This window comes from Petromyzon marinus, chromosome 13, assembly GCF_048934315.1.
Source record: "Petromyzon marinus isolate PM22_M1 ecotype Great Lakes invasive population chromosome 13, UKy_Petmar_22M1.pri1.0, whole genome shotgun sequence".
Taxonomy (NCBI): domain Eukaryota; kingdom Metazoa; phylum Chordata; class Hyperoartia; order Petromyzontiformes; family Petromyzontidae; genus Petromyzon; species Petromyzon marinus.
In genome coordinates this window covers 6031055-6043202 of record NC_133679.1, presented here as the reverse complement: position 1 = coordinate 6043202, position 12148 = coordinate 6031055, and the positions used below count along the sequence as shown (strand labels likewise).

At 38.7% G+C, this 12148-nt stretch overlaps 1 protein-coding gene across 4 annotated transcripts in view; it reads left to right on the top strand.

Moving 5' to 3' along the window:
- Positions 1-12148, top strand: part of LOC116941894 (tight junction protein 1-like) — a 257022-nt gene that overhangs the window by 56506 nt on the left and 188368 nt on the right. The window lies entirely within an intron of this gene.

Here is a 12148-nt window from a genome sequence, read left to right as displayed (position 1 = left end):
AAGCCTCTTAGCATGCTTTTCTCAGTTTTTCTTCTCGATGTGCCATGAATAACTTTGTTTCTGAACCATGTCACAACAGTTGGTACACACAGGCTCAATGGTATGTCAATTATCATGATCATATTCTTGGTTCTTTCGGTAAAGTCACGTAGAAGGGATACAATAAAATAATAAAAATATAAAACAATAAAATTCTCACTACGTTTCGACTGCAACACAAGTAATCATCATCAGGTGTGAAAACCACAGCAAGACAATTTGAAAAAAGTGGCGTTTTTTTACGTTAGCACCACGGAGAGCGATTTGACAGTTTGTTCAGATGGACGAGTCCATCTATGTTCGGAAAAGAGGAGGGGGGAGACGAAAATAATAGATGCGGTCTGAAAGCCACCGTAAGCGTGAACAATCAATTAAGACCTGAAATGGTTAATCAAATCCTTCCAATGATTGCTAAGCCAGAATCCATTTTCTCGGTTGAAATTGTCTCTGTGTTTGTATATGTGGATAGCCTCATGAACGAATCTCTCATGGTAGCCAGATGCCACTTTTTAAATTTTCTTGCTGTGGTTTTCACACCTGATGATGATTGCTTGTGTTGCAGTCGAAACGTCGTGAGAATTTTATTGTTTTATATTTTTATTATTTTGTTGTTTCCCTTCTACGTGACTTTACCGAAAGAACCACGAATATGAATCCCTGCAGTCACGAAAGATTTAAATCGAAATTTAAATCTGCTGTGATGTCTTTTTATTGCACTCGATATTGGTTTACAAACTACTTCAGTACAACGCGATTCTCTATTCAATGTATTCAAGAATGGTAAAGGCAGATGTACTTTGTAAGCACTTGGTCCTTTATAATTGTTGACAATGAGGAATGTGCATTCAGTACCAATGTATATTCATATTTTTGGTCAACATTCTTAACTTTTACATTGATTGCTATTTACATTTTTAAGTACTTGTAATGGACACTGCTATGGAATCCAACACAGAGGTCTGACATATTTGTAAAACAAATGGATAATGAAGTAGCTTTTACTACTCATCATGTGCATTGAAGGCTATAATCGCATGAGATCAAGGAAAGGTTTTGATTGTGAAGCGGGTGGAGGTGCTATTATGCTGGAGAGGAAAAGAGCCATTTGAGCTAAAGACGTGTTCTGGTGAGTATAGCTCTAGCAAGCCCATTTTCTGTAATTGTTGCAGTATTACCAGACGTACGAGGCATCGTCGCATAAACATCTTGCCAATGTGGTGAGATGTTAACTACCTCGCCTGGTATACAGACGTCGTGGGTTCGATCTCGATCCTGATGCCTGTATTTTTGGAGATTACATATCTCTCTCCCCCTGGGTTGTGTGGATTTTTCTCCAGGCCCTCTGGTTTTGCCTGGTAGGATGGGGATGGCTTAGTTCTATTTGTATGTGTTTGGGTGATTTGTTTACCTTTACTGTACTTTGCACTTCTATCATGTTTAAGTATTGTTGTTGTAACTTTCTTGCCCACCACTCCTGAACACCTATGAAAAAAGAGCTTTATAGCTCACTGGATTCCTCCAGTATAAATCAAGATTTTAATTATCATTTTCCCACCACATTTAGGATAAATTTGCATTTAGAGTATTTGGCTGCTTTAAATTTCCGCACGATAAGCCACTTCGTTGCGCTATCATTTGTGGTGGCCAGGTCGCTTCTGAAAAAGAGCTACGTAGCTCAGTGGACATTACCGAGTAAAATACAAAAAAATAAGTTTCGTTTTAGTTTAGAATTTTAATGAGGATAACCTCAATGTGATGTGTATTTCACTCCTGTTCGTTTTTTTTGCTTGCGTAAGGCCAATTTGAGCAACTTTCCGTGACTTCATTAAATTATTTGAGCATTGTCCTCTGCCATCACGAAGCGTGGAACAAAAGTGTTTTTGATGTCCTTTTGAGAAAGCGATGTTAACACGCGGGGATGTTATCTGTAATGCACTCATTCTGGCAATCGAGAACCTGTCCTGACCGTTCCCTTAATTTCACGTTGTTTACGAAGTGTTTTATTAAATACATTAAATACTGGGCACAAGAACCTTGCAAAAACTGCAAGAAAACAGAGAAGGCTTTAATAGTTAATGGTGTCCATCAACTGCAGTCACTCCATCATCGGAAATAATTTCACCGTTAGCAATCAGAAGCGAATCTGCGTGTTTATTTTTTCACTTACAAAATATACAGTTCTGGCACCGATGATGAGTCAGATTTGTTTTGTTTTCTGACCTGGACGTAATTGATGTAACTTTGTATAGTTTCCATTGTTCATTATTATGTGGAACTCTCCTATTCATTTCACATACAATATTACGAACGTAATCACACTTTTGAATCTCTCGGATTACATTTCACAAATCTAACTAATAAATGCATGCATGCGTTAGTTTAACACGTAGGCTTTCGCGACCAATATTATCCATAGAGGTTTTTGGGTTGAATCGCGTAAATATAAACGTTGTGTTAAACCCGCCACAGGTGATGACAGTATATTTATCCCTCTATTTACGACCAAAACAGGAGGCTTTCACCACAACTCTGGTTGTGGCCTGATGATGCTAGTTGCATTTGCTGGCCAAACGTCGTACTCGATTTGTAAATGTTGTGGGTTTACTCTCCAACACACCGGTGTGCTGTACTAGTAACTAATTGGCATGTTTTGGTCACGTGACAAACCTTACTAGTTGGCTGTGTTGGATGGTGGCGGGTTTAACGACACATTCATATATTTATGCGATCTAACCCAAAAATCTCTATTATGGCATTTAAACGTTATTCACATGCAATTTATGTACATACATTATTCAAAATACATATCTACACAATGCTTTAAAAAATCACTCCCAATATTTTAGCATTTCACTTTCAAGGCCTTTATCAGTGTATTAATTTCTTTATATTTAATTCATGTTTACACGTGTGAACATGTACTCACTAGTTTAATACGTCGGCTTTCGCAACCAATATCATCCATAATAGAGGTTTTTTTTGGGTAAGATTACGTAAATATATAAGTGTGTCGTTAAACCTTACTAATTGGCTGTGTCGGGTGGTGGCGGGTTTAATAACACATTTATATTTTTACGCGATCTAACCAAAAAAAGCTGACATGAATGTACTCACTAGATTGTTTTTCACAGTGCACTTAATGCAATAATTATGCACATATGTATCATTGCTTACACCACAGTACATTATTATTTCATTCTAGGAAGAGGGGCCATTGCCCAAAACGTTACCTATGTTTTGTTTATATTTTCAAGGCCAATGTCTTATTGATGAATGTGAGTTTTTTTGCCCCTTGTAAATATTTTGTTTCGCAGCACAGCATAAAGTTGTGGCATATTCTTGTCGTGTGTAAAAGACGGATTTAAAAAAATCAAATCAACTGCGCTTCAATATTAACAATTATTTTCTAATCTACTTTTAATGCTTTTGCAAACACAAACTCAGATATCCACAGCTCATGAATCTAGGAAACACAACATTTGCTATTTCTGCTTACATTTCTGCAATGGAAGATTGAGAATTAGAAATAGGAAAAGACGCATATTGTAGCCATAAAATACGATTTCTAATACATGTAACAAAACTTTAAATCTGAAAGATGAATTGCTGCAATTTTCTCAAGAACACAACCAGTTTTTCCATATTTCCTTTCAAACCATCACTTAGTCTTGTGAGAAAGTGTATGCATACGAATCGTGGAATGTATATTTTTTTATGCAAATGCAGGAGGTTTGTGCAGAACATACAAATCTAATGCGTATGATTGTTTAAGCCATTTAGTCGTCCTGGTGGTGCTGTATTGCAATTAAGATAAATGCATTAAGGTGGATCTGTATTTAACCCACAGGCCCGTTTGAATCTTACAGTGTCCTCAATTGTGTGCTCCTCCGATGTGTTTGAGTTGATATCTTCTGACAACGCCATGGCCTGTCAGCTCTGAATGACCATGGAAAACAAGTGACAGTCCGCGCTTATTATTTTGTTCGGGAAAAAAATATATTTATACTGTATAGCACAAAAAAACATATCACACGCCATTACAATTACACTAGATAACATGTATGTCTTCAGATACTGCACTGCATTGCTATATGCTACAGAGTGCAAGCAAGCATACACGAATGCAACACACACGCGCGCAGATAGGAAGAGTATTTGATTTTGATAGTGTGAATAGCCCGCTGCATTTAGACCTTGAAATATACCGTGTGCAGTGTCCTTGATAATAACTGTTTTTTTTCCCCCGCTCAAAACAATTGTACGGGTCAGGAGTCATTGCATTCTTGGCCAGTGCACACAGCAAGCCCGCCTCTCCCGTGTACCCCATCGTTAATTCGCATTTGTCACTTGCCGGCTCAATCGGAATGCTCGGCCAGGTGAAGTTGGAGAAAAATGAACTCTTTGACGGCTTCTCGAAACACGAACTTTTTACCCCCCCCCCCTCCCCTTGTCCAATGTTTATTTGTCTCGTACGACAAAAAAAATAACTCGTGAACTGTGTTAAAACATATTTTATTATTTCCCTTCTACGTGGTGACTTTACCGAAAGAACCAAGAAGATGGATCCCTGCAGTCAGGAAAGCTTTAAATCAAAATGTGTTTATTTTATTTGTTTTCTAAACAACTCTTAAGGACAGCCAGTACGATTGAGATAACGAATATGCGGGTGCAATTAATTATTGTTGTTTAGGGCCTCCATAAATGACGTCACGCACCTAGGGGGCGGGGGGGTCAGACATTTGTGACGATGTGTAACGAGGGAGGGAGGGTTTGAGAAATGTGACGTCACATCAAAATGTGCAACTTTAATAAATATAGACAACACATATTCTTGGTTCTTTCGGTAAAGTCACGTTGAAGGGAAACAATAAAATAATAAAATATATATAAAACAATAAAATTCTCACGACGTTTCGACTGCAACACAAGCAGTCATCATCAGGTGTGAAAACCAACGGCAAGAACATTTGAAAGAAGTGGCGGTTCGCATTTATTTATTTTTAAACGTTAGCGCCACGGATAGCGATTTGACAGTTTGTTTAGATGGACGAGTCCATCTATGTTTGGAAAAGAGGAGGGGGAGATGAAAAATTAATGTATGCTGTCTGAAAGCCACCGTAAGCGTGAACAATCAATTAAGACCCAAAATGGTTTATCAAATCCTTCCAATGATTGCTAAGCCAGAATCCATCTTCTCGGTTGAAATTGTCTCTGTGTTTGTATATGTGGATAGCCTCATGAACGAATCTCTCATGGTAGCCAGATGGCTTGCAAAGAACCTCTGTCTTGGAGAAGTCAATGTCATGTGAGCCTACTGAATTATAACAGTGATCTGCCACGGCCGAGGTGTTGGTCCTACCGTGTTTAAGGTCTGCTTTGTGTTCACGAATGCGGTCCGAGACATGTCGTTTGGTTTCTCCAATGTAACTACTACCACAGAGGCAACTTAGTTTGTAGACACCAGGGTACTGTATGTCCAGAATCACATCTTTTACAGACGGAACCAGATCACATCGTCTCTACTATCAACTCCCCCACCTATAAACTGGGTCGTTAATTGATTGTTCACGCTTACAGTGGCTTTCAGACAGCATACATTAATTTTTCGTCTCCCCCCTCCTCTTTTCCGAACATAGATGGACTCGTCCATCTAAACAAACTGTCAAATCGCTCTCCGTGGCGCTAACGTTAAATAAATAAATAAATATGCAAATGCGGACCACCACTTCTTTCAAATGTTCTTGCTGTGGTTTTCACACCTGATGATGACTGCTCGTGTTACAGTCGAAACGTCGTGAGAATTGATTGTTTTTCATATATATTATTATTTTATTGTTTCCCTTCAACGTGACTTTACCAAAAGAACCAAGAATATGAATCACTGCAGTCACGAAAGCTTTAAATCAAAATTTATAGACAACACGTTCTACTTAAATTTTGATTGAAAGCTTTTGTGACTGCAGGGATTCATATTCTTGGTTCTTTCGGTAAAGTCACGTAGAAGGGAAACAATAAAGTTATATTTTATATTTTTATTATTTTATTGTTTCCCTTCTACGTGACTTTACCGAAAGAACCAAGAATACGTTCTACTTAATTCAATCTATTTTTTTTTTATAAATGTTTCTTCTACAACATCAGAGTGCAGCGCCACATTAAATACGCACTACAATGACAATAGTTTAAAGCGATTTGAAGCATGTTTTATATATATTTTTTTGGGGGGGGGGCAGAGCTTTGTGACGTCATATTTGAGGGGGGGTCTGACTTTTTGTGACGCCGTGTGACGAAGAAGAAGGGGGGGGGGTAAAAAATCGTCCAAAATCGCGTGATGTCATTTATGGACGGCCCCTTTAGCCTTGGGTGGAGTTTGGGAGGAGGGCACGGGGGGCAGCCCCCCCCCCACCCCAGACTAGACACCTCTAATGTGAGGGACATGGCGAACCCCTGCCCAGCCTAATATTGACGCCAAACTCCGCCTGTGACTTTTAGCAAATTTCATCCTCCAAATTTCTAGCGCGATATGCAAAAAAATATGACTTCGAGTAAACTAAAACTTAAGATTTATGTCTACGCCGTTTTGTTTTGGCGTCAGCGAACATTTTGAACCGTTGTGTTTGGGGACGTCCATAAATGACGTCACGCACCGAGGGGGGGGGAGGGGGGGTCAGACATTTGTGACGATGTGTGACGAGGGGGGGAGGGGGGGGTTGAGAAATGTGACGGCACATCAAAATGCGCAACTTTAAATAAATATTAATTATATATAATTGTTATATAACAACACTAATTTTGACTAATTTTCATTATTAACTCTTTGATTATATAAATTTACTAAGGTCATCTTTTATTTATTCCATAAAGGAGCATTTAGCTTCTCCATGAGAGAATGGAGAAGCATACATTTTGTAAAAAAAATGTGTATCATTGTTATTAAACATTTTGATTCTAATGATTCTTCCACGGCTTTTAATTCTGTGGAATCAATATGTGATTGTTATAATTGTACTCTTCATTTTGCTTCATTCTACTACAAAGTTTCAAGTATTTTTTATAGTTATAATTACTTTTAATACTTTATTATAAGAGAATTTCATTATAATATTTTGAACATCTGCAGTTTTAGTTAGAGGTTGAATATTTTAAAGTGAATTTTATGCTAAATTTCAGCTTTCCAATGCCTCCTTTTTAATACGTGTTTTCTCCTACAACATCAGAGTGCAGCGCCACATTAAATACGCACTACAATGACAATAGTTTTAAGTGATTTTAAGCGTGTTTTATTTTCAAAATGGAAATATGGTTTTGGGGGGGGGGCAGAGCTTTGTGACGTCATATTTGAGGGGGGTCTGACTTTTTGTGACGAGGGGGGTCAAAAATCGGCCAAAATCGCGTGACGTCATTTATGGACGGCCCCTTTCTTAAAATCTGCGTAATAATAATGTGTGTGTGACACGTCATGATGGCAACGATTTAGTATCAATTAAATACCGCACGCACGGAGAGAGAGAGAGAGACTTTTGCACAGTGACGAGTGGAACGTAAAATATTGATTTAAAGCTTTTGTGACTGCCAGGGATTCATATTCTTGGTTCTTTCGGTTAAGTCACCACGTAGAAGGGAAACAATAAAATAATAAAAATATAAAACAATAAAATTCTCACAAATTTTATTAAGAATTTTATTGTTTTATACTTTCATTATTGCATTGTTTCCCTTCTACGTGACTTTACCGAAGGAACCAAGAATACGAGTGGAACGTTGTCTGCGAAAGAAATCACGGTGGGTTCGTTTTGCTGACAAATCGACTTTTCTGAAACCAGTGTGGCTGTAGAATTTTCAGTCGGAAATGTTTAATTAGCTGCAGTCTATGGGCTGACATTCTTAAGATTCGGAAATAACATTCGTTTAATGAAGGGCAATATTAAAAACAAGAACACCTGTCCAAATAATTATAGTCGTACAACAAAAATAATGAACAAAATGTGTCCGTTGCTGCTCTGCTCAAAATCACTCGAATCCAAAACACCGAACTCTTTGAACGACGCTACGTACACATTATTAAATGTATCCACTCGTTAAAAAAAACGCATCTTCTATAAAGACGTTTGTTCAGAAGCAGACAAATACTGTAAACAAACAAAAAAATCCATTAAAAAGCAATGGCGGTGTTTAATGGAATGTGTTAAATAAAACAGTGAAAGTACTATTAACCACTGTGACATAATCAGCGACCTTGACACGTGCACTCGCCGTACATGGCTATGACGTCAGTTGCAGGCTGACCACCTCGGTACCATGCACTTACTTTGACGGCTTGTCAGCCGTGAATGCAATGGCAATTGTTTATTCAACATCGTTCCCATTCTGCTCTCACGTCTGATTCTCAAATTACCCTTAATCTTATTGCACGGACAAAAAAAACTGCTCATCTATCATCGATAATAATCCTCACATGGCCCCTAAATTCGCTTCAGAACGCTTTAGAGTCGTCTCGTCAATTGTGTGCCATCTTCTCGTGGGTTGTGTTTTATATGCTGTGAGCGTAATCAGGCAATGTGTTGAGTATTTTTTTTCGTCTTCTCAGTTGAGGCCATTCATTTCCCAAAAATGTTCCACCTTACAATCGTATCATCAGATGCAGAAATGCATTACCAGGACATTTAATGACCAACAAGCATTTCATTAGGGTACTTCGATAAAAATGTATCATCACTCTAAGTTTTTTGTCTTGTTCACTTGCTTTAGGACCATCTAAATACTGCAAGTGCCTGTGTGCATACAGATAACACGTATTTGTGTATTCGTGCGTGCAAATTTACATGCAAAGTATTATTTCAAACATCTCATCGGATGGATTTCTATGAAATATGCATATAAAGCTATTATTAATATTGACGCTTCATATTTAGTCCTATGATAATACAGAAGTAAATTTTACGTAATGTATATTATTCCACGACTGAGCCAGCTTTATGTGAACTCATGAGCATATAAATTTATATAATGGGGAAAGGGCAATTCGGCACAATAAAATTATTCCTCCATGCATCAAAAACCAGTTACACACACTCATCACAGTCCACTTAGAACCATGCATCACACCAACAATAAACATCTCTTACATGGCAACAGAAGTGCAAATAGTGGAACTCCGTCCCGTTAACCTGAAATCCCAATTTCGCAAGAATGTGGAACTGCTGCTAATGTTTATACCTTCCTGGTGGAATTTTTGTGTTGACTCGTGCCAAAGGCACAGCATGCTGCCACGGTGCAATGGTTATATTATCATATACTGGAGCTGTCGTCAGGAGACCACCCACTTCTATCTGCCGGCATGAAAGTTATAACAATGGGGTGAGTCTCATAAATGACCCCCCCCCCCCCCCCCCACAGCTACGTACAGTGAGGGAAAAAAGTATTTGATCCCCTGCTGATTTTGTACGTTTGCCCACTGACAAAAAAATGATCAGTCTATAATTTTAATGGTATAAAAGACACCTGGGAGCCAGAAATCTTTCTGATTGAGAGGGGGTCAAATACTTATTTCCCTCATTAAAATGCAAATCAATTTGTAACATTTTTGACATGCGTTTTTCTGGATTTTGTTGTTGTTATTCTGTCTCTCACTGTTCAAATAAACCTACCATTAAAATTATAGACTGATCATTTCTTTGTCAGTGGGCAAACGTACAAAATCAGCAGGGGATCAAATACTTTTTTCCCTCACTGTAGCCAACCGTGCTAATTGGATGTGTGAGTCGACTGGCGGACAGGTCGTGTGGGGAAGGGTCTGATGTGTGTACTTCCACCAACACGTCTGACCAGCGTGGGGTACAGTTGCCCACAATGACCTCTTCAGGGGCTCTCCAAAGTGCCCTCTGGTGGAGGTCATCCCACCAGCAGTGTCGTGTGTAAGACATTTCAGCGCTGCACCTCCACCCCTTACCAAGAGCGTACACCATTTGGTTACATATGCCATTTTACATTTCACCTTTAGGCTCTTTCTGGAATTGTATTCTGAGTTGGGAAGAGTAATGGATGATACTATTTTCTATGATTTGTGGTTGTAAGGGGATGCATTTTGTGAAAGCAAAAATGATTAATATTCCATATATAGGAAAGGTTATGCCTACACATTGTTGTTGTTATGCTACTGCAGGTAAAATGAAAATCTTGGCCTTTATGTTATTTGTACTTTCTGGTTCATGCTGATACTTTCTGTGAAATTATACTTTTTTGCCCACACTTTATTCCAATGACCCAACAGGGATCTCTCTGTCGGATCAACTTGCAGTGCACTTATTTTTGCTCGTGGCTTTAATAAAAAAGTGATATCGGACAAACGCATTCGAAGTTTAAACGGTGTGACTCCATTGCCCTAGTTTTGGCAGGGTTTCACTTGGAGCAAAAGTTTACATACGGTGACGAAAGAAGTTCAACCTACATACACGCAGCAGCATGTGATGTGTGATATATAAAGAAGTTCAACCTACATACATATAGCAGCATGTGATGTGTGAAAGATACCGCATCCTTTAGCCGATGTTCTGCAATCCGTCAGTGTTTCTGAAATGTCAATAGTGTAACGTGTAGTTGAGGAAGCATTCAGTTATTTTGCATTCAAAGTTAACGTGCATCCATGCTGAAACGGCTGCAGCTGTGTGGCACATTGTCAAGTAACCTGCAGATTATTTTTGGATCCATACTTCAAATATAAGAAAGCAATGATTAATTTAGCTTCCCAGATCAATGTGAGTTGTGCCACGCTTCATATCACGTGATGAATCAGCCAACCGCCATACTTAAATCGATAGAGGCCTACCTTTAATTTAGTTGAGGAATGTCACCTTCCTGCAGATTGCTCAGTCCATTTGGGACATCAGGCCTGGAATTCCATTCCATCAATGTCACACGAGAAAAATCCACTCTGCATTTCTATAGTGGACGTCATCTGAGGCAGGGGCATTGACATGTTGACATATGTTTACGTGCATTCATAGACTTGCATGCGTGTGCGATGAGCAGTTGAAAGGGTTTTAAGAATGGGATAGTAGAACTGTAGAATTCCAAACTACTACATGCTTATCTTTCTCAATGTATCCGCAAGCACCAGTCAACTCATATGGCTGAACACTGAGGGGGCTAGGGATTAAGCTGGGCTATGCATCGTTGTGGTTTTGCTCAGTGCCACACATTATTTTTGAACCCTTATACACACACACAGACATTCCACTTTGTCCATTTTCAAAAGAGGGGAAGAACGGTGCATTTAATTGTACGCATAAGCAAGGTCTGGAAAATGCTAAATGTTACTATGCAATGGGTTGAATTGTTAATAGTACTTGTGCAATGGGTAGGAATGTTATGGTGTTTGTAGTCTGTTCAGAAGAGCACTATAGTTTTATAATTTGTTGGAAAGAGTGCAAAATTAGTTAAACGGTTCATTCAGATTTGTGTTAACACAATGCAACATCAGCATTTTATACATGTGCAGCTTGCTGTACCCCAACTGCATATTCAGGCATGGCAAGGTGAAATGCAGTTCATGCTGCAAACATATTATAATTTCCTATAGAAGCGGAAACAGCTTAGTAGGCAAAACTGAGCCATGAGCTTCTTGATGTGTACAGGAGGGGAACCATTGTCCTTTATGCTGTGAGCAGTCCTTGCAGTCTGTGCAAAAAAGCCAACGTGGATTAGGTGCAGACAAAAGGGGTGCATTGTTAGCAATGAAAATGGGAAGTACACAAAATGTTTTGGCAGGATTCCATGAAAATCTAGAAAATTAATGCTTTATTTCCATTGCACTTACATCTGTTTCCTTTATTACACATTACTGAAGAAGATTGTTGTCAAGAATGCCCATCTACTGTATGCCTCTTTGAAAACTGGTGCGCTGTAAATGATATGTTTCTAATAGGTGCGAATGGGTGACAATGCTTTTGTTAGACTTAGTCAAGCCACATAACATACAATAATTCATTAATTTATTCCATTTAAGAGTCAGATGGAAGTGTGGGTTAAAATGATTTCAACACAATTGCATGGATGCTGTATTTTTGCAATTGTGCTGTAGCTCTCTGATGTGTTTGCGATCGGTACCATG